The sequence below is a fragment of the Thunnus maccoyii genome, chromosome 23 (genome assembly GCF_910596095.1).
Source record: "Thunnus maccoyii chromosome 23, fThuMac1.1, whole genome shotgun sequence".
NCBI lineage: Eukaryota > Metazoa > Chordata > Actinopteri > Scombriformes > Scombridae > Thunnus > Thunnus maccoyii.
The window spans coordinates 24,497,312-24,518,229 of record NC_056555.1 but is presented as its reverse complement, the minus strand read 5'-3'; the positions used below and the strand labels follow the sequence as shown (position 1 = coordinate 24,518,229).

General features: G+C 37.4%; 1 long non-coding RNA gene across 1 annotated transcript; it reads left to right on the top strand.

The window, feature by feature from the left end:
- Positions 1-7,145: 7,145 nt before the first annotated feature.
- Positions 7,146-9,075, top strand: LOC121890343. The gene is made up of 2 exons (XR_006093741.1): positions 7,146-7,660; positions 8,061-9,075. It is a non-coding gene; the product is annotated as an uncharacterized LOC121890343 (long non-coding RNA).
- Positions 9,076-20,918: the final 11,843 nt, after the last annotated feature.

Genomic DNA, 20,918 nt, shown 5'->3' with positions numbered 1-20,918 from the left:
GAGTACACTGTGTGTTTGGTCATATCTTCTGTTGCAAGCATTAAATCATTCAGAAATGTCTTAAAAATCATCTTAAAACTCTTATATTTTCTCTGTCATTTAGTTCATAAAAGGTAAACACAGCCTTTTATTTGTGTTTTATATGTTGTAAAGTGAAGTAGAGTCCTTCTCCTCTGCATGGTTTTTATTCAGCGCATTAACTCAGTGAAGAGTGGGTGTATTTCATTGTAAAGAGCTTCCAGTCCAGACTGTAAAAAACTGACAGTCTAGCAGACGAGACATCGCTTCTTCTATTTCACAGATCTGGCGTCCTTGAAAAGATTTTGAAACATTTCCTCCTGAAGAATAAAGTACATTCAATCCGCAGAGGAAAAAAGAAAAAGAAGCCATGATGTTTGTCTCACCTCTCCTCTGATTGAGCGTGTCTTAAAATAACTGCTCGCTGAGGGAGCCACAATTAATTTTTCCACACCACCACTGAACAAAACTTTCCAAGAATTATGTAATTTCATCTGAGCTCAGACTCACCTCAGCATGTCGCCCCCTGATGGACGGATGCTCCAACAGCAGACAGGGATTTAAAGTCAGCTGTTTGTGTGTCTTTATCTGTATTAAAATACCTTAAAAATACCCTTAATTAATACTATGTTTATTCCTGAAAACACACCAAACACCTTAATGTTTGGTTGCTCGGTTTTTTCATAATGTAATCCAATTATGGACAAAAAAAGGACTTTTGAAAAAGAATTTGAAAAAGAAAAAAGTCCCCAAAATGGTTATTAATTATGAAATTATGAAAATAAGAATGATTACCCTTACATATATACCCTTACAATACCTCATAGAAATAAAGCAATTTGGTAGCCAGAGATCCTTTAATTTGACTCTTAATTTGGCTCTTAATTAATAAGTCAAGTAGATTTTCAGTTCTTCATGACTTTTCCCTCAATACACACATTAATTTATGAATCTAAATATTTGTCAAATCCATTAATGATCAGTTTAAGGTGTTATTTATGGAACCCTAAAGTGATATTGTGACATTTAAAAAGTCCATAAAAATCAGCTTTCATGAAAATATTGAATTGAATTAGGAAATGATGAAAATATATTGATGAAATAAAATCCCTTAAAATATATTTAATTCTTAATTTACCCCTTAAAATCAGTGTGTGTTTACATGTATGTACCTGTTTTCTTCAGGTGTGTGTTTACATGTGTGTATCTGTTTTCTTCAGGTGTGTGTTTACATGTGTGTATCTGTTTTCTTCAGGTGTGTGTTTACATGTGTGTGCCTGTCTTCTTCCAGTGTGTGTTTACATGTGTGTACCTGTCTTCTTCAGGTGTGTGTTTACATGTATGTATCTGTTTTCTTCAAGTGTGTGTTTACATGTGTGTATCTGTGTTTTTCAGGTGTGTGTTTACATGTGTGTACCTGTTTTCTTCAGGTGTGTGTTTACATGTGTGTATCTGTCTTCTTCAGGTGTGTGTTTACATGTATGTACCTGTTTTCTTCAGGTGTGTGTTTACATGTGTGTACCTGTCTTCTTCAGGTGTGTGTTTACATGTATGTACCTGTTTTCTTCAGGTGTGTGTTTACATGTGTGTACCTGTCTTCTTCAGGTGTGTGTTTACATGTGTGTATCTGTCTTCTTCAGGTGTGTGTTTACATGTGTGTACCTGTCTTCTTCAGGTGTGTGTTTACATGTGTGTACCTGTTTTCTTCAGGTGTGTGTTTACATGTGTGTATCTGTGTTTTTCAGGTGTGTGTTTACATGTGTGTACCTGTTTTCTTCAGGTGTGTGTTTACATGTGTGTATCTGTGTTTTACAGGTGTGTGTTTACATGTGTGTATCTGTGTTTTTCAGGTGTGTGTTTACATGTGTGTACCTGTGTTTTTCAGGTGTGTGTTTACATGTGTGTACCCGTGTTTTTCAGGTGTGTGTTTACATGTGTATGCACAGGAAACAGGCTGCTGCTGCAGGTCGAGGTCTCTGACTGATTATGTTTCTCTAACTTGTACAAATATTTGGAGGCTGATTATTTTGGAAGTGTAGTTTTTTTTTTCTTTTCACCGACCTGGAGCTGGATAAATACAGGAGCTTGACCTGTCCGTCTCCGTGGTAACAGCGCGGCTGGTGGGCCAGGTGGGACATGAGCACACTGACGGGGGCCAAAGGATGTTTGGAAACTTCTGGACGTCGTCTAAGTGAGAATGAAGAGGTCATTGACAGGTTACTCAGCCAATCACAGCCCGGCTGCCACTTCAGCTCTTCTTTATCCAGATCAGGATTTTGGACTCTGACAAAGGTGGCGATGAACAGTGAACCCAATTCCTATTCTTCTTCTTCTTATTATTATTATTATTATTATCATTATTATATTCATTTTTTAAACATTTTTAATTTTGGAATTCAATATTTTTATTAGATACCTTTTATTATTATGTTATTATTTTCTTACTTATGTATCTTTCTATTTATTATATTCTCATTTTTTAATATTTGTATATTACTTATCTTCTATATTTCTTCTTTGTTATTATTTCAAAATTTTTCACCTTTTTCGCTTTGCCCTTCTTTATTTTCTAACTTATTTTCTATTCATTTATTTTTCATATTTATTTATTTATGTTTTGAATTTATTTATTAAGTAGTTTTTTATATTTATTAAGTTTATTTATTTTTAATATTTATTTATTGAGTTATTTCTTAGTTATTTTATTGTGTATTTATGTTTTGTATTTATTTATTATGTTATTATTTATTTATTTAGTTTTTATTGATTTAGTTAGTAGTAGGTTATTTAGGTTATGTAGCTGCCCTACTAACTCATTGGTTGTTCTTTAAAGCAATAATAAATATGTGTTCTGAGTTTGTTACATCACAGAAAATGTGTAATTAACCAGCCAAATTTGAATGATTAAACAGAATACCAATTATATAAAGTTAAGTTTTAAAATCATTGAAAAATAAACAGTATTCTCTGCTCCAAAACGCTGGGGGCGTGTTTGCTGAAAGCGCTGAAAGCACGCTCCAACTGAACAGCCTCTGAGTTAACAACCCTCCTATCAAACTCCCATATAAAAATACACAATTTAAAACAGGTCTCATTTGTAGGAGTAAGACAAGCAACATGGATAATATTTTAAAAAATAAAGTTATGTTAGTATCCACTGTTTCAGCACTCCCAGCCGCACAGTTGGTGCAGAAGCTGAAGCAGCAGGCGGCAGCCAATGTTGGCTGCTGCCGGCGCCGCGTCCATTGACACTACTCATCCTCCCAGCCGAACAAGAATTATGCTGAAGTTGAAGCCACTGGCGGCTCCACCCATCAACGGATGCTTCAGCTGGGTGTAAAATAACTCATTGAGCGCTGACGTTGACCGAAAATGGCCCCATTCACCAGTAACAGCAGATTATCCGAAGTGAATCCCAGTTGTCTCCAACTTAAGTTTGTAAAACTACCTGCTGTAAAAACAGTAAATATTAGTATGTGAGTTCTAGTGTTTATATAGTGGGGAGTGGGGGGGGTATGCTAGTCACTCCTCTACATCATAGACATTTCAGGCCCGCCCAAAAATCCTGAACACAGAGATGGTGAAAAACAGTTTAACACCATGACTCCACAGTTCAGTTCTACATAGTTCACAGTCTTTTCACATTTTCAGCAATTATTTTCTAACATGTATAATTTGTTTGGAAAGAAATCTCTGATTTTCCTTTATACAGACATCATAGTAGTTAACTACTAATGTGGAGATAACTACTAAGTCAGTCTTTCTGCTGATCTTCTTGCAGGTGCATTCATTTGTTTTTCTGTTGACTTTATGATTTGTCCTTTAAGAGCTGCTCTGATGAAGGCTTCAACAGTTTTATCAGTCGATCAACTGTAAATAAGTCATTCTGTCCATTTAATTGTGACCTCCAGTACCTCATAGTTGATCAGAAGGTCGTGAGTTCGGCCCACACTTGGGTTTTCCTCTGAAACAGCTTGTTTTCCCAGAAACCCTTCAGCTGTTCCTCCCTCAGTGTGTCTCTGGATTACTCAGCAGTGTGAGGATGACTGGACCTACCAGAGAAAACACTGATGACGACTCACAGTCTCAGACATCCATCAGACAACCAAGCAGCGTTTAATCTTTCCATGATGTCATGACAGGAAACAGAAGGTGACTGATGCTGCGGGATGATCTGAAGTCACTGAAGTCAGAGGGGGCATCAGGTTGGAAAATCAAAAGGGTTTATGGAGCATGAGAGGAGACGACGTCCATGATGAGAAACACCAGATTTGAGTTAATTTTTGTTCAGTTTTACATAAACTATGCTGTGGATATAGTCTCATATCCCCTCATAATGATGTTAGTGACCCTTTAACTTTTTCCTCTGACCTGCTTCTGCTTGTCCAAAAATCAAGGTTCAAGCACAGGAAAGATCCTTGCTTTGCAGTTGTAGCCTCCAAACGCAGAGCACGCAACATAGTAGATGACCCCGGGTACCCCCTCTACCCATTCTTCACACTGCTAACATCTGGTCCCAGATACACGTGCCTGGACTGGAAACGGGCATGTTATGGCAGGAGTTTTGTCCCCGCTGCCATAGCATCACTAAACAAAATACCCCGGTAACTGTAACTTGTGTAAATGTGATATGTACGTGTGTATAAATGTGGATGTATGGATGTCTTTCATGTAGTTATGCTGTGGATTTATACTGTATTGATGTATCTATATGTTCATGTTAGGCTCTGTACAGACTGACACATCAAATTTCCTTGAAAGACAATAAAGAATCTATGTTTAATCCTTATATATAGTCTGAAACGAGTTGCCTCTGCATGTCCTGCTGCCCCCACACTGCCTGTTTTTAAATCCCGTCTTCAAACATATCTTTATTCCTTGACTTTAACTCAGTATGAGAGTTGCCTTTCTTTTTCTTATGGTCTTATTTTTTTTTATATAATATTGTCTTTATGTCTTTTGAACTGGTCTTTGTGTCTTTATTGTGTTGTTTTATGTTTTTTTTGTATTTTGATTATACAGCACTTTGGTCAACTGTTGTTTTTAAATGTGCTTTATAAATGAATTTGACAGCAGCTGGGGAGGCATGTCGGTGTCTGTGTTTGATTGACAGCAGCTGGGGAGGCGTGTTGGTTTAAGATTTTTTATTAAGGAGAACACAGGAAGTTGTTTACAGAACTGATATGTTGCTGTAGTAGACAAAACAATGCAATTTAGTCAATTAATCAATCATCAAAAAATGAATCTGCTATTTTTGAACTGTTAGGATAATCCTATAATTTAACTGAGCAAAAATACCAAATGATTTAACGCCTACATCTTCTGTTCTGGTGCCAAATGTGAATACTTGCTGCTTTATTTATTCTTCTGTAATTGTAACCTGAATATTTTTGGGTTCTGGAGTTTTAATCAGAAAAAACAAGACATCTGTAGATGTTACGCTGGAGTCTGGAAACTTGGACATTTTTTACACCAAAGGATTTATCAATTTCTTCAGAAAATACAGTAACAAGATATATAAGATATATAGATTAATCAATGTTGGAAATAATTGTTAGTTGCATCCCTACTAACGGCTCCAAGCTACATTAGCTGCTACTAGCATAACACAACAGAATCTGCTGCCCAACTGTCCGCAGTCGAGTTGAATTGTGGGTAATGTAGGCGCCAGGTTTTGATAAGGAAGAAGAATCCTTTGCATCTACATTATAAGAATCCAATACTAAATCAGTGGAGTATTCATGAGAAAACGTGTCATACTTTTGATATTTCTCCCATTTCCTGAATGTCATCTCTTGTTTTCTGTCTTTGTAACCTTCATCTTGTTTAAAGTGAGTGAAGAAGCAAAATAACTTGAGCTCAACAACTCTTTTGCAACATGCTCGTCTGCAAAATAAAATCCTGTGAGTCACACTCTTCTGGAGCGTCTGAAGCTGTCTGCTCTTTCTCTTTGACCACGCTGAGGTATTTCCTGTTGGAAACTGGTCTGGGTGGAAGATGGGACTGAAGGTCAACATCTGTCTGCTCTCAACAGAAACCACAATAGTGACCACCTGTCCAACATGTCTCCTTAAAACTGTTTGATGTCCATTGCCAATAAATCTCCATAAATCCACCTAGAAATCAGAGAAAAGAGACTGCAGAACTTGTGAGAATCATCATATTAAGTTTTCTTCATTATCAAAGTAATCCAGTGATAGTTGTCTGTACATCCATGTTACACTGCAAACAGGAGCCGCTAACAGTTGATTCACATGACTTTTAAAGGAGACTATTTGACAAAATGTAAACAAATATGGTGTAAAAACAGGACTAAAAGAGAACAGCAGTTTTTAGCAACGTTTATGGGGTGCATTACTTTAAAATGTGATGATGCTCAGGCAGGTTCTTCAGCCTCTTCTCTCTGGTTTCTAAATGGATTTATGGAGGTTTTTTGGTTATGGACATCAGAGATAATGAAATCCTCAGGAAGTGAAAGTCACACTGAATGATATCAATATGTGTCTCATGTCTGTGTGTTCAGATTTGACTAAGTTATGACCAGTGTTGGGAGTAACTGGTTACATGTTACTGCGTTATGTACTGTACTTAATTACATAATAAATGTAATTGTCATCTGTTACAGTTACTGAGAAAAAATATGTAATTAAATTACAGTTACTAATCAAAATGTTGGTGATTACAAAGCGGTTACATCCGAATATTGATGGCCAAAGCACAAAACCTCCTGTCTGCAGAATTTTCTGATTGGTGGATTTCACCTTGGATGATGAGAGCAAGGAAGGCTGCTCATATTCAGTCTGTCTGCAAGATAATCCTGCCCTTCGTTGTGACAGAAAAGTCACCTGACGAAAACCTCCAATAAGGTTTGCTGGGAACATGTTGAGGCACAAAACCTCCAATCTGCATCAGCACCAGACCGAGCTGAATTCTGACCCTAGTATACTACAATGTAGTAACTATTACATTTACTACACTGGCCAATCTTTTTACCTGAAAACAAACTTAATTTTATTTTTTATTTGATTTTAATTATAAACTTAACTTAGAGCATCGTTTTGTAGAACCTTTTCCAACTTGCACCAAGTGCAAAAGCTCCTATCTGCAAAATGATCCAAGAAAAGTGGGGAAAAACCTCCTATCTGCACTTTACGCGGCGCCAATACCTAGTCGGTATTGTTAACACATAATATATTATGTATTGGTATCCTTAACAAATAGTATTTTGCAAGGAAACAAGTTTTTTTTAGTAATCTCAAAAAAGTGCATTTTTTAGATAGGAGGTTTGCTCTTCTGCCATCAATATATTCTTTTCAGTAAAAGCTTATGTGTAGAATATAACATTCATTCTGTTGCTTTGCATCTTTCGCAGTGCAGGAATGTCTTCTTTTGGTAAACAGTATTTTCAGACAACGTGGGTCAGCAAAGCCGTTAATACAAATTTGAGGACATCAAGGGTATGATGGCTTACAAGGAGCTGTCTCTACATCTAGGCAGGCTCCATTCATTTGACAGTATGCACTCAAATTTTGAGTGTTGTTTTTGATTGGTTCTCTTGTTTGAATTCGTCTTCCATCTGCCTTCAAATCAACTGTATTACAACCTGAGTCTTCCATGCCTGCGACCAGCTGACCACCTCAAGGTGGGTGGACATATTGTTGGATAAGAACGCCTTTCATTGCTGGAAATTCAAAAATATTCTTCTGATATCAGAAAAGGGCTCTAACATTACTGCACAGTGTAAAGCTCATTTACCAGCGGTGACAATGTCAAACCTACGGGTCAGTTAATATAACTACCATCAGTCACATAAAATATAGAGTTGGTTGTTTGTGATCTACAGACTTGTGAAAACATTCCATTCTTAATTGAAGTTATATTGAAGAACTTTTAATAAAAGTTTGACAGTAATTAGTGTTGGCAACTGTTGTTTCCTCATCTTAAACTCTCCGGCGCCCCCCTGGGGAGGCTTTTGTATTTGTCCTGCTGAATGTCCATTGGTACATCTCATCGATTGTATATAAATATGGACGTCATGACAGCGTCCCAAAAGTGAAGCCAAACATCTCGATCGCCACCTGGGGCCGCGGGCCGTCATCCCACCGCCTGACTCCACTGCGCAGACACTGGCTCCAAATGACGTCACACAAGCAAGATGGCCGCTCCCAGGAAGAAGGAAGATTTTGGCTAAAAAAAGACACAGTGTGAAATGGAAGCTCTTGTTAGGTAAGTAAACAAAATGCATTCAAGTTGTGTTTAAAAATGTATTGAGACATATAAATGAGACATTTTCTATTGTTTTTAGTTGCTGCGTGTTCCAGCGGCATCGGAGGTGCTGCAGCTGAGCTGAGTGCATCCAGCCCGCCATCTCCTCTGCACCTCGTCAGTCTCAACCCTCCAGGAGCCGCAGCCTCACAGATGCAGGTTGCCATGGAATTAAAAGAAATAAGACTGGTTTTATGTGACATATCTGTGATCTTTGCAACTTGTATAATTTAACTATTAATAACTGCACACTATATACTGTGTAGTATACTCCTAATCAATATCTTGCCCACCCATCCCATTACCTTCTATTTAATATTTAAAATTTAAACCTGTTAGCTGCTCCTTTCACACAGAATATATTTTACACTTTTCTTTTTTGTAAATTCATTCATTTTTATATTATTTTAGGATTTATTTTTGTGTATTTTATGTGTATATTTAAGACTGCTGCGCATCACAATGCCAAGGCAAATTGTGCCTCTCTTTATGTACTCGGCGATTAACTTGATTCTGATTGTGACTGAAAGATCTACTTAATAAATAGTGTTATGTTTATCCATACGTTAAGTGACGCATCAAATCCACACGCTGGCCCATGGTAGCAGCGTTTGGTTCAAATGCCTGTGAAGGTTGAGGGGTTCTTCAACAGATATCTCCATTTTTATTCATTATCCTAAATCATATTTTTTGTGTGTGCACTCCTGGGAGTATCAATCAAACATGTGTTTATTTATTCATTTTAAGAATGGCTTTTATCTGTTTTTGCCAATGAACTCTTCATATAATACATGAGAGGTTATATCTCGATTTATTTCACCCAATGGTATCAATGTCACACAATCTCTCGCGTTTCATTCTTCTGCCATCAGAGTCACAATTTCTCATTTCTCCAGTTTATGTGTGTATGCATGGTCATTGAAAGTGATGTATGCCTTCTTTTGTGCGTGAGGCCCCTGATCCTGTCATTACCGCATGGTTAAAATGCCGCACAGAACCAGGAGTTCAATAACTATTAATTGTGTCTGAATGGGGCTTTAGTGGTTGATTTACAGTAAGTTGGTGCAACTACCTACTCTAAAGAACTCTAAAGAACTACAGTTGATTAGTTGATCAACAAAATATAAATCAGCAACTTTTTTTTATAATCGAATAAGTGTTTTAGTCACTTTTTTGAAGAAAAATTCTTCAAGAAATTCTCAGGTTTCAGCTTCTCAGATGTGAAGATTTGAAGCTTTTCTTTGTCATACATGAGAGTAAACTGAATATATTTGGGTTTTGGACTGTTGGTGAGACAAAATAAAACATTTGAAGACGACACCCTGGACCTATTTACTGACATTTTATGAACAAATCGATTAAAGAAGAAAATAATCTGAAGATTAATCGATTATAAAAATAATCGTTAGTTGCAGCACTAAAGAGGTCACAGGACATGTCATTTACAGAGTTGATCTGTACGCTGTAGCAGGAAAAAAATACAGTTTAGGATGTAAATCTTTTCATCTTTATTCATTAAAAAATTTGCTTGAATTTTCAGAGCTGAGAAGCATAACTTACTCAGAATATAAATGTTGTTTTGGTCATTAAATACAGACTCAAACATACAGTGTGCAGGGTGAATGTAGGTCTGAGCTGTGTTCATTTCTCCACCATGTACTTCACCTAAATTTCGAGCTGCAGAGTCCCACACAATAAAGTCTCTGTTGTGAGAGGTAATTATTTGGAAAATGGCTGGTGACCACACCTTAGCCTCCTCTGACAGCCCCATTAAATTTGACGTGGGTGTGCTGCGAGCAGGAATAATGATCTGTGCGGCACACGGCTCCACATTTTAACCAGCGGATGTCACTCTGAATTATCCACATTCTGACCATCAGCAACACATTCCTGACAGATATGTAAATTCCCGCTCTGTGTTTGGCTGGATGGTCCAGATCCGGGTTGAGAGAGAGGCGGTTTCAGCTAGGCTTTGATTGGTAATTCATTACATAACTGCTAAATGAAGAAAGTGGCTGAGGGAAATTGAGATTTATTTCAGCGGTGAAGTCGGCTGTGTGTTTTGGACCACAGGCCTATTTTCTAAACATGACGGGTGCATGTTGGTCAGGGAGAGGTGAACAGCAGGCTTTTGTGGCCGGCCGTGGGGCTAAGTGTGTTTAGACTTGTGGTTTTCAAAAAGGGGACTGGGGCTCGAAGAGACGATGGAGCAGAACGAACAATACAACCAAAACCAGCAGCAGCAGATTTCAGCTTTATTTTTTTTACTGTTTTTCCTCTTTGTTCACCTGTTTTTTTGGTTTATTGTGTCTCGAGGTGGAAAGCATGAAGCCTCAAAACCAACATAGGACAGTAAAAAATGACCAGACAAGTCAAAAACACAGCTGACTATACCAATAAATAACACTAAATGGAGTGTCGACAGCTTTATTCTTGTCCTGTGACCTTCAATTATTTGGATATAAAAAGTAAAATGTTTTTATTTTCTTAATATACATCTTGTCAGCCGATAAAATGAATTAAATCTTAGTTTTTCTGTTTTTTATGCTCTAAGCACACATTTAAGTCCTGGTTACATCAGAATTTAAATGGCTAATTTTCACAGAAAACTCACTTTATTGCAATAGAACTGCAGGGATCAGCGGACTCAAATGGTTCATGGGTACATTTTTCACCTTAAATTAAACTTTCATCTTTCAACTTTGAGGCACAAGAATTTGCACAGTTGACCAACAGCAAACTGTCTTAATTTTGAGTAAAAGGAGAAATGGAGAGTAAAATGGAGGAAGCTATCATAGCTTATTAGCTGTGTTGCTAACATCCAGTTTATTGTAAGTAAACTTTATTGTAAGTATTGTATTGTAATAAGTTTTATTTTAAAAACGGTTCAACAACAGAGTTCACACAGTTAAGAGACAAGAGGACACGATACTAATATGACTTTTCAATCAACTGTGTGAACTTATTGTCCCCTTAGCAACACAGCTAAGCTCAGAAGACTAAAGACAAAATAGAGAGAAGCTCCAGGAGCTGTTGTGATTGACTACCGCTAAATAAAACTTCCTAACAGACATGATTTATAACAGTTATTAGTCTTTTTGAATAAACTCTGTGAACTTATTGTCCAGCTAGCAACAATACTAATGAGCTTGCTAACTGACAGTTAGAAAGCTTGCTAGCTCTGAGAGCTTTTTCCCCCCTTTTCAGTAACTCTTATTGAAAGAAATGATGAACCCAACAGAATTTCAGTGGGGAGTAAACTGTCCAGTACAGGGAAAATAGAGAGAAGCTCAGAGAGCTGTTGTGATGTGCTAATGTCTAGCTAGCCAGCGTGTTAGCCATTAGCTCGCCAGCTTAAGTAGTTCAGGTTTGTTCCAGTTTTTTTGGTTGAAGGATGTTTTGAGGGAGTTTTTCCCAAACATAGACTGAGGGTCTAAGGATAGAAGGTGTCATATGTCGTACCAATTATAAAGCCCCTTGAGGAAACAGTTGTGATTTATGAAATTGTGCTATATGAACAAAATTGACTTGACTTAAACAATAACGCTCTGAGTAGTTACATAACCAAGCCTCTACAGCTAAATCTTTCTCAAAATCTCAGGGATAAACTTCGCTTGCTTTCTGGTGTTTATTTTTTCCTCACATAAATTGTTTTCTTGTACACGTTAGCGAGCTATGTTTATTAGCCTTAGCTACAGCTAGCTAAAAGCATTTTAGCCAGAAAACTGTTACACACATTCATACATTCATGGTACATCAGCAGCATATGAGTGATTTTTAGCTGCACTGATGTAGTTTTATTACAAAATTAGGTAGCTATGGTGCTCAGTGTGATTGAGACCAGTGTTTTCTGATAAGCTAGCTAGTCGTACAGGCTAGCTAGTTAAAGAGTAAAACTTAGTTAATCTAAAAGTTTTAATGTAATTTATTTAAAAAGCTTTTCTAGTGACACTCTATTTTACGGGCTCTTAATTTTTAAGTTTCCTGGAAAAAGATCCTATATATATTTTCTCTGAAAGAGTGGTGTCATTTACACCCATAGAGTCATTTATGAAATTGAATTGTATGTTTGCCTGTAAATAACTTTCACATTTTTTTATGTTCAGTTGACCTGCTATACTCTGAAAAAATACTATTTTAGGCTAATCTATGTGAGCACTGTTTCTATTTTCAATATAGTTGGTACCAAATTCCTTTATAAGAAATTTCCTAGGAAATTATTTGGATATTACAAACCTGTAAAAAAAAAAAAAAAACAGTCATTTTTTAAATTCAGTTATATTTGTGGATGCATGTTTAGCCTAATTTTAACTTTGGAAATATATGCTTATTAGGTGGTGAACAGTCAGATGGACGGTGTACAAGTGAATTATCCTGCTGTTGTGGTTTGAGTTCATGTGAAAGTTTTGAAAGTTTTTTCCCACCGTGAAATCTCGTCACTATTAAAATCCACCGTAACCACCATGAGCTCAGCTCACCACAGTCTCGCTCAAAACTCAAACTTTTTTCAGCCACTTTTCAGTCACTTTGCAGTTGGTTTTTGACCCATCAGAGAAGTTTCCCTTTAATCTGCAGCGATGTATTGATTTTTTCTTTTGTCTTAATGTTTTTGCTGCTGTTTCTAAGCAAACACACAAACACAAACCGAACCATCATCCAGAGATCTGAGACAAACAGAACCTCCAGAGACCCGAGAAACCACATCATTGTTCAAATGTTAACATGCAACACAATCTGGAGACATTAGTGGAGAGAAATCAGCAGGAATTCTAACAGAAACACAGTAACAGCAGGAAGAGGAAATAGTGGCTGCTGCTGAGGCCAAATGGTTTTCTCTCAGGACTTCTGTTTTCATTCCAGACTCTCTTTTCTCTTCGTGGAGCCGTGATTCTGTTTCATATGCAGCTTTGAGTAAATGCTGACCGCAGATCTGCTGTGTTGTAATTATTCCAGCAGAGGTTGGCTGCAGATGGCTGATAATTGGCCGATATCTGGTCCAGATCCTGAATCACACAGCTGTCTGAAGTGACCACATGTTTATGTTGAAGCAGAGCGCAGACGTGTGATTGCAAAGTGTAACCTGTGACTCTTGTTGAAAGGTAGGTGTGGACGGACGGACAAGAGCTGACACAGATTTCACTGAAGATAAAGATTAGAACAAACGTGGCTCCATATAATGCAACTTCAATAATGGAGCATCAGAAGCCACATTTATCAAAGTTCATACCTGGAGTCTGTACAAAAAGCACACACTAACTTCACAAAGATCCAGATTTATCACTGTGTTTTTGTGCGTATATTTACAACCACGCCACCAACAAACCCCTGATGATACACAGGTGTAATCACAGGTAAATCGCAGGTGTGACTCGAAAACATAATAACATAACACAGTTAGTCAATTACTGTTCCTGAAGATGAGATTGACCCTCCAACAACTCAACTCAACTTTATTTATATAGCACTTTACACTCAACATGGCACACAGAAGAAAACAGAACAAGAGAGAGGAGACAAAACACAATATAAGAAAAAGAAAAGAAAAAAATAAAAACTGAGAGAGGAGAATAATAATAATAATACAATGCATATACAGGGTTGGTTATGGTTTGGCACAGTTAAAGGCTAACAAGTAGAAGTTGTTTTAAAGTTATAACATGTAACTATTCCGCATTAAAATGTCTAAAAACAACTAGACTTATGTTATATATTTTGTTGAGTTGTGTACTTACATTATCCCAAATATGTTTCCAACAATTTTCAAACCCAGAAAAATAAATCAAAGTAACGATCTGTTTCACGGTTGTGTTTGTCCACTAGAATTGCGTCTACTAAAGAGAATACACCTACAAGATAAATACATTGGATTTGTGGCTGTTCAACAGAAGCTGTTATAAATTGACTTTCACTCCGTTTTAAACTACATTTTTTTGATAAATCTTGGTCATTTTTAACTATATCTTTTAACCAGATGGATCTTAAGTTATCAGAGAAACAAACTAACCAGAAGCTGGTTATTTAACAATGAAGACAACAACTCCCATGATCCCACGCTACTTCACAACGTCATCACACGCCGTCTTTTGTTATTGTTTTGATTGAGACCGCTAGCAGCTGAAATTGCATGTTGTGTGTTTAAAGAATAATTCTGGTGATTTTCTATATTTTTCATCTTGTCAACAAATCTCGTATTTGGATCCAAACCAACAACGAACTGATCTACTAACAAGTATTGTGTGTGTATCCAAAGCCTGATATATCTTATTCCTCCGTTGTTGTCCAGAAACTATTAAAACACATCTACACCACATTGTATCAAAGTTCTTTTAGAAATTAACAAAGTGAAGACATTGTGATATGTAGCACAAGAAGCTAGTGAAGCTGTAAACAGAACTGTTCCCACACATGCTCAGTGGCATCTGCCGTACACAGAACTACTCTCTAGAGACTGAAAACGTGATGCTGTTATTAGTCTTTGGAGCCGTTTCTAAACAAACTAACGCGACCAAACTCTTCATGATGAAGGAACATGTGACCCAGTGCAGCGGTGTGATTCATCGATGTGTTTTTAATAGTTTCTGGACAACAACGGAGGAATAAGATATATCAGGCTTTGATACACACACAATACTTGTTAGTAGATCAGTTCATTGCTGGTTTGGATCCAAACATGAGATTTGTTGACAAGAAGAAAAATATAGAAAATCATAAGAATTTATCTGGTTTCACTTTTTACTGTATAACCTTATTACTGTCTCTCGTGACATTTGTTAAAGCACGGAAAAGAGCAATTTATACAAATAAACTAATAATTATTCTTCCATGACGTGAGAAAAAGCTGCAACTAAAATACTTTAATCTAATCTGGGCATATTCTAATCATATTTTAAACACATTTTCAGGAACACCTCCAGATGCCTCGGTGTTTACTATAATTTTCTATTGTTGTTCTTATATATTTGGGTGGTAAAGGAAGTTCCATTAAAAGCAGGAGGATATTTTGCATTAGTCTTTGTACCTGCTGATCCTGAGAGGCCATGCTTAAACAAACAGGTGTGAGAGGTGAAGACACGTTTCTTTAAATAGAAAACAGGATCTGGTGAAGTCTTCTGTTTGGACTCTGGATGGGAAACACATCTGGGCGATGGACCTGGAGGACGACCCGTTAGCTCGACGTCTCTCGGGGGTAAAATTCCTAAAAATAGAAACTCTGTCTGAAGGAATGTGTGTGTGTCCTCCTCACTGTCGGTCATGTGTCTGAAGGTTGTTTGAAGTGTTTAACGAGGCGTCACAGGAACACAGACTGAGACAAAACGTTTAAAAAAGAAAACTATGTGAGGCATTCTCGTAATCAGTGTCAGATACACAAGACGAGAGATGCTGAAACGTCTTTTTCTAGATGCTGCGTTGGTTTGCTTTCACTTATACTGCTTTTATTTACAGTCATTTTAGTTTATTTTACAAAAGAAAGAAAAAGAAAAACAAACAAAGCATGGGAGCCAAGTGTGGTTTATTATATTTCTTGGTCAACTGAATTCATGTCCATGTCATCCTTGGATTTATCCAGATCAGATATGACAGCATCCTCGTTTGCAGTGAAGTCGATCCATTTCTCCAATTTATGGGATAAATGTCATTTTTTCCATCACATGTATACTTTTGTGTGTGAGTATTTAGACCACGCCTGGTCATTAAAAGGATAATCCCGATGATCTTCTATATTTTTCTCTCTGTCAACAAATCTCATGTTTGGATCTAAACCATCAGTGACCTGATCTACTATCTAAAATAGTAGATTGTATTGTAAGCATTGTGTGTGTATCCAAAGCCTGATATATCTTATTGCTCTGTGCTGTAGACCTCCGTTGGCTCCGTTGTTGTCCAAAAACTATTAAAAACATGTCAGTGAGTCATACTGCTGCACTGGGTGACATGTTCCTTCATCATGAAGAGTTTGGTTACTTTAGTTTGTGACACATTTGGACACCATGGATGTATTAAGAGAGCAGAGTGGTGCCACTGCTTTGCCGTGCTGCTAATTTCCTCCAGTGGCCACTTGTGGTATTGCAGCAAAAAATCCCCACAGACCTCTATTATAAACATTGACATGACACTTCGATCTGCAAATAAAGTCATTTATGACTCTTTGTGTTCTGAATTTTTTAATCCATGAACAATTTTTGCAAAATCTTCATCAAGCCTAGAAAAGTGATTTTAAAATTTGTGAAGTTTTCCCCCAAAGTAAAGTACATGAGCTGAGTGGGTCAGCAGGAGAATCACGACAGTGCATCATCAGTGGGCCGTACATCGCACAAGCTAGAAACTTTTTGTTTTGTGCAGAGCAGGTATCATAATTAAGTAACACTGACCTTAATTTAATTCAATCCAATTTTATTTATGTAGCGCAAAATCATGACCTAAGTTATCTCAGGGCACTTTCACATAGAGCAGGTCTCTATGTGAAAGTCTTCTACTCTTTAATTTACAAAAACCCAATGTTCCTCCATGAGCAGCACTTGGCAACAGCGGTAAGGAAAAACTCCCCTTTAATGGGAAGAAACCTCAAGCAGAACCAGACTCTGGGTGGACACCATCTGTGTTGACCGGTTCTGTTGAGAGAGAAAGAAGGAGGGAGACCCAGAGAAGCACAATGACAACAATAATAACAATAACAACGATAATAATAATAGAGATATGACTAGTAATACTAATAACAATAATAGCAGAAGGTGTCGAGGCAGGACACCCACAGGACCAGGACCAGGACAGGACACTTATTAGAGGGCCTGAATTTAGAGATTGAGACCATAATGACTTAATGACATAATGACATGATGAAACAATGATTGACTCAGTATTTCAAAAGAAGAAGTTGAGGCTTTTTGAATGAGAGTCACTTGGAGCATCTAGCGGCCATCTGTGGCACTTTAAGGTTCTTCAGCCTCAAGACGTGGTTTAGGCCTGGCTCTAGACAACAGGGGGTGGTAAGCAAGATTGTCTTTAGGGGCCCTCCTTAAGCCAAAATTATACCTCCCAAATACACAAGGGTCCGCTAGGGTCAGCATGACATAAATGTTGTCATCAGGGGGCATACACATAGTCTCTGTGCTGACATCCTTGTACCTCCAGTTCGTTGTAGTCCGTGTGGCCACTACGCTACAAGGGATACTTGTACTTCAGCTGTGCATGTGTGGAACGCATCTTCCAAGCAGTCTCCAGAGAGAACTACAAACAGAACTATCTTTGCCAACTAGCTTTTTGGCTTACCATTTACTATCATCAATCATCATTTATCATCATTCCTCATTATCTGCTCCACTTACCATTGTCCTGCTTTCTTTTCTCTTCCTCCTCTTTCTTTTTCTTTGTTTTTTCACTCCCGGACAGATAATCCCTCTCTATTTTGTGTTAGTCAATGCGTCTGAGGCCAGTTCTGTGACTCACAGGGACGCCACTGAGATGGGGCCCCTTAGGAGGGGTTTCCTAGAACTGGTTATCAGTTAAGGAGGATTCCCACATTTTGAGACAGGATGAGTCAGCCCTCAGGGCCCCCATCATGCTGGGGTTGGCGTTTAGTTTGCTTATGCATCTGGCCCTGACGTGGTTGCTGCTGGTTGGGTCAGACCAAGTTTTCAGTTGGACTTTTTAAAAAGTGGAGCATATTATATTGTTAATCTAGACATATAGGATGTATAAAGCTGCAGACCTTATACATAAACCATAGCAGAGAGGTGAAATAGGTTTGTTGATGATAGTAACATATTTTAGTAACATCCAGCTGACGACCAGGTTACGTCCTGAACCTCGGCACACTTTTCATTTTCGAATCATTACAGGACGTCTTGAAGTTCAAACAACGTGTCTGTGACTGCTGGGAAAGTACAGTGCTTCAGTAAATGTACTTAAGTTACTTTCCACCACTGCAGAAAGAGTTAGTACTGTAAGTGGATCTTTAGTAAACTTATTTTTTGTCAAGTATCCTCAACTTTCATCGAATTTAGAGACAGATACTCATGATCTCTTACGAATACTTTCTGGTGATTTTGGTTGCTGTTACTTTTCTTCTAACAATATACAGGAGACAGAGTCTGGATGATATATTTTCTCCTCTGTATAGTGTAACACACGCACATGTCGGTCACCTCGGGCTGGTTTGAGAAGACACAGAAAGTTTCCTGGTTTGATGACGTAATGACCTTTTCTCACTGCAGACTCACAGCTGCTCGACATCTCTTAACATTTGCTTTTGGCAACAGTTGGCCTTCTACTGCCATCTGAATGACAAACTGAGCGAGTCCGAACGCAACACGAAAACCACAGTGACGGATACAGAAGTGACACGAGTCTGATATTTGCACGTTGGACGATTATCTAACAGGTGACGTCAGAAAAGCTCCTGACGAGATTTTTACACTTTCATGTTTTGCAGATTGTTTTGATTCTACAATAATGTTATGAAGGCTGCGTTACAGATTATTTACGTCCTCTTTGACAAGGTGAGAATGGAGAAGTCTCACCTGCTGTTTCCACAGGCTGTGAGTTTAAAACATTTGAGCTGTTCAACTTAAAAACAATGAGAGGAACTCCTGCTGGAATATTTATTAAATCATGTTTCGGTCAGTCTGGTCTTCATCAGGTATACAGGCAACATCACAACACTTCCATATATGTACAATCAGAGCACCCTGAACCAACCCCAAGCATACGCGTCACCATCCAGGTTAGTCAGAAAAAAGCAATGGAAAGATTGGAAAAATACAAAATGACACAAGAGTAACAATAAAAGTAAAACCTTCCATACATTATAGCAACATCCATATAATCCCAAAACTCTCTGAAAGATCAAGAATAGAAAATAACAAGTGAATAAAGAGCTGATATATCATAAATCTTAGTTTTCTCAAGCATATTGCAGCAAAAACCATAATAAACTAATTCAATAAAAAAATCAAAAAAGAAAAGGGTAAATTAAGGAAAGAAGTGTCAATTTATCAAAGACTTGCAATGTTATCATACATTAAATTTTATATCTACCTCCAAATGGCACCAAATTGTCACAAGTCAAGGATGTACAATGGCAAAGCATAAATGAGGGCATGAAATGCCAATTCATCATTAATCTAAACAGTAATATATCATTTAAATAGTATACGAAATATTATAGAGGCTGGGGATAAAAAAGTGCAAAGACCATTACACCTAATCAATGCATATATGTTTTTATCCAAAAAGCACTCTGTAAAGAATATGAAAACCATGAATCTAGTCATATTAATAAAGGCATGGCAGAACAAGGAAATCTGATTTGTTGGGGTTTTTTTTGATACCCAGCTCCTGAATACACAGTAGTGCTGTTCAGTTAAAAAAACTACTTAAATTCCTGCTGCCTTAAACAATTGTGAGTAAACTAGCTTCATAGATGAAAGAAATATTGTCCAAAACTAAATAAAAAGACAGAATTTCCCTTTAAAATGCCTCCTCTTGAGCTTGTGATGGAGCTCAGGTTGCTGCCAGTCTTCTGAGTCTTCTGGGTGGCATAATAAACAATGACACACCTTCCTGTGTGTCTGAGGGCTTTGAAGATGTATCTGACCTCCACCCAAGCCTCCGTCTGGACTCTCCTCTCCCCGACCAACCTCCTCCTCCTCCTGCAGGCCGGATCCAGATTTAGATTTACAATCACTGGCCTTTGTTTGGAGTCTCACTTCCTGATGTGTCTTTTCCAAATAAATGGGTTCTCTGGACGCCCGGAATAGGAAAATTCTTCAGACAGGAGCCTTCTGGTGATTTGTTTACCATTTTTTAAAGCAGACGTGGAGGGAGATGGAGATACTGGAACAACTCAGATCTTTAAAAAGGTCTAAATACCAAACAGTTGAGAAACTCTGCAAGTAAAATTCTTTCTTTAAGCAAAAGTAAACAAGTATTAGCAGGTAAATGTACTGATGTTGATGCTGAATGGAAAACAAACTAGAGTATTTACAGTTTTGGAGATTTATTCTTTTCAAATAAGGAAATAAACAAAGAAAAATAGGAAATAAAGAAACCACAGATGGAAAAAACAAAACAAAACAAAACAAATGCTCCATTTTGTATTAATTGGCATGAATAAGAATTATAAATTGCTGTATTATATAGCTATGTTATTTGTAAATATAAATTTAAAGAAAACATTTAAATTGTGCAAACAATCTGAGTTTGTCTTCAGAGGTGAGTCTTGATGATGTTTAGGTAAGATTTATCATTTTAACAATAGTATCAAACAGAAATTATGAGATTTCAAGAATAACATTGTAATATTTGGAGAAAAGGTTGCAATTACAGAAGAAAAAGTTATTATGAGAATAAAGTCAGAGTTAAAAGACACTACCCACAAGGCAAGGCAAACTAAATGGGACCCAGGACAGGACCTTGGGGTACACCACAACACAGTTTTGAGTTAGTGGTTGAGCTGCAACTAATGTCATCATTTATTCACTAAGTCTGTTTATATTTGCTTTTTATTCACACACCAACTCTCACACCTCAGACAAAAAGGGAAAAAAAGTGATATTTTGATTTTTTCTTTTGAATTCCTGGTGTTTTCACTCAGACTTTTTTGAGCACAGATTGAAAATGTGCATAAAAACAGGTGG